Below are 2,980 nucleotides of genomic sequence, written 5' to 3'. Positions count from 1 at the left end.
TTCATGCTTTATAAAGAAAAAAAACCTCCATGAAAGTTCTGTCTGAATGTATGTATGTATGTATGCATGCATGTATGTATGTATGTATGTATGTATGTATGTATGTATGCATGCATGTATGTGTGTATACTGGAGGAAACAGGTGAAGGAAGGAGTCGATACCTTTGAAAAGAGCACGTGTTCTTCATGAAGAATTTATGCGTGCTGCTCGAAAACGCACTGCTGGTGTAATGAATGAGGAAAGCTTGGTCTGCAATGGTTGCAGTCGTGTATGTTTTGTCAAGAGCAGGGCTCCTTAGTCACCAACGGAGCCGCAAGTGTAAAGTATAAGGTAATCTTGTGCGTTCAATGTTCCTAAAGGTCAGCAATGGTTTCCATCGGTCACGAGAGGACAGCCATCAGTGTTGTGTTCTTGAGCAAGACACTTTATTTCGCGTTGCTCCAGTTCACTCAGCTGTAGAAATGAGTTGCGACATCACTGGTGCCAAGCTGTATCGGCCACTTTGCCTTTTCCTTGGATAACATCATTGGCGTAGAGAGAGGAGGCCGGTATGCATGGGTAACTGCTGGGCTCCTATAAACAACCTTGCCCGTACTTGTGCCTCGGAGGGTAACTTTCTAGGTGCAATCCCGTGGTCGTTCATGACCAAAAGGGGTCACCCTTCAAGGAATTGTTATTTACGTGTCCCGGTGAGTTGATCTGGTATCGTTCGAAAGTTATGACTGTTTTTCGTTGATTTCTTTTAGGATAATGTTGAATAGATCAAGCTTAGTTGAGTTAAAAGTAAAGAAAAGGCGTTGTGCTGCAGTGTTGTTATGTGATGTGACCTCAAATTTTGTAGTGGGTGAACGGCACGGAAGTCTAGCCTTTCGGTAGGTTGTGAACTTCACGCTTGTATAGCTTCCAACTGCGGTGTTGGAAAGAATAAAATTTGAACTTTCTTGGACGATTCCAGTAATGAAATTCTGTTATGTTGTTTATCATTTATTTCGTGATCAAGGTGGCGAGCCGGTAGAATCGTTAGCACGCCGGGCGAAATGCTTAGCGGCATTTCGTATGCCGCTACTTTCTGAGTTCAAATTCCGCCGAGGTCGACTCTACCTTTCATCCTTTCGGGGTTGATAAATTAAGTACCAGTTGTGTACTGTGGTCGACTTAATCGACTGGCGCCTCCCCCAAAATTTCAGGCCTTATGACTACAGTAGAATGGATTATTTATTTCGTGATTGACGTCTTTGCGGATGGTTTAAATTTTTATAATGTTAGGGAGAACGCAGTAGGCAGCAGTGTTCAATATCAAACCTAGGAAATGTAAAGAAGGGAAAATTCATGACACCAGGATCTTTTGACCTGAAACTTTTAAGGATCCATGCAGAGTATATCGGTATTATTGTACCCGAGCTATCTACCCAGGAAATTGTCTTGCCGTTGTTGATGTAAATATCAAAAGAATGACCAGCTAAACCCAAAGGATTTCTATTCAATTAAAAACATCCATTCCTGCTTATATACACTAGTATAGATTGTGCAGAACAAATATTTAAAGAACAACATCTAGCGACTCAAGAAAGAGGAGCAGAAGACTCGGATGTAATATCTTTATTTAGTGACTTAAAATTCATAAAGTGTTGTTGCTGCGTATATCGATATTATTGTTCCCGAGCTATCTACCCAGGAAAAATGTATGTCGTTGTTGATGTAAATATCAAAACAAGAAAAGCTAGTTTAACCCAAAGGATTTCTACTCAAACAAAAATGTCGATTCCTGCTTATATAAAATTGTACAAGACAAATATTTGAAGAACAACATCTAGCAATACAAGAAAGAGAAACATAATTCTCGGATTTAGTGTCTTTGTTAAGTGAACGAAAATTCACATAAGTGTTATATTTCTGACGTCGCCAAACCAAAGTTGCTCATCATAAGACAATGGGATAAGTTAAAGGATTTTATTATCAATCCAAAGCTTATTAGAAACAAACAAACAATCGAAAAACATGAAACAGTTGTTGACAAAGCAACGATAAATCTAAGCAAAAGCAGTAACAGCCACATAATATCTAAATGCAATGGCAAACGTTGTGGAACATGTCAGTTTGCACATACTGGTTATAATATAAACTCAGAGATCGGGAAAAAAATTATGTACAATCACAAATATGAACTGTTAGATTAGCAATCTAATATACTATATTAGATAGATGTAGTCTGGCCGTGGTAGAGTGTTGAGTAGCAGTCGAGTAGTAGTTGTGTAGCGGTTGAGTAGAGATCATCCGAAGGTGCTAAATAACCGTAGCGTTGAGACATAACACTATATCAAATGAGGCCAGGCTGGAAATTCGTTATTCGAACGTTTGTGAATACACCGGCACCAAATTAGGGACCCTCATATCAGGTAAGTTAACTTAAATACATATTTAGAAATACGCAGCTGAATATATTTTTTAATGTTTCCATTTTATAAATTTTATGATCGAAACGAAGTTAAAAGAAGGATAAAAGAAAACAGATTTATTGAGAAGTTCAAGCCAGTTCCGAATGAAAAGTTATACTGATTTGAATTTAGTTTAATTTGAAAATAATATTTACTCAAAAAACTGGTGTAACATTGTAAGTTATCTGCCCCCATTAACTGTAAACAGCGCCATCTAGTAGTAGTCACCGTTGCAATGTAAATGTAAATATTCATTTAAATATGCAACTAGTTTAGTTGCTACGTAAATATTTACCTAAATATAATCGTTATTATATAAACACTCACTTGGTGATTGTTGTAAAAATCTGAAAGCACGTATGTAGAAATGCAAAAGAAAAAAAAAACAATCAAAACTAAAAAAGGTGTGAAAATTCGGCTTGGAGATTTACGATTATATTTTCTGCATACAATTTTTAAAACTCCGTCTGTCCGTCTGTCTAGCTGTCTGTCTGGTCTCTCTCTATCTCTCTCTCTTTCTCTCTCTCTCTCTCTCTCTCTCTCT

Source organism: Octopus bimaculoides, chromosome 15 (genome assembly GCF_001194135.2).
Source record: "Octopus bimaculoides isolate UCB-OBI-ISO-001 chromosome 15, ASM119413v2, whole genome shotgun sequence".
Taxonomy (NCBI): domain Eukaryota; kingdom Metazoa; phylum Mollusca; class Cephalopoda; order Octopoda; family Octopodidae; genus Octopus; species Octopus bimaculoides.
The sequence above is the reverse complement of the archived record's forward strand: the minus strand, read 5'-3'. Positions refer to the sequence as shown.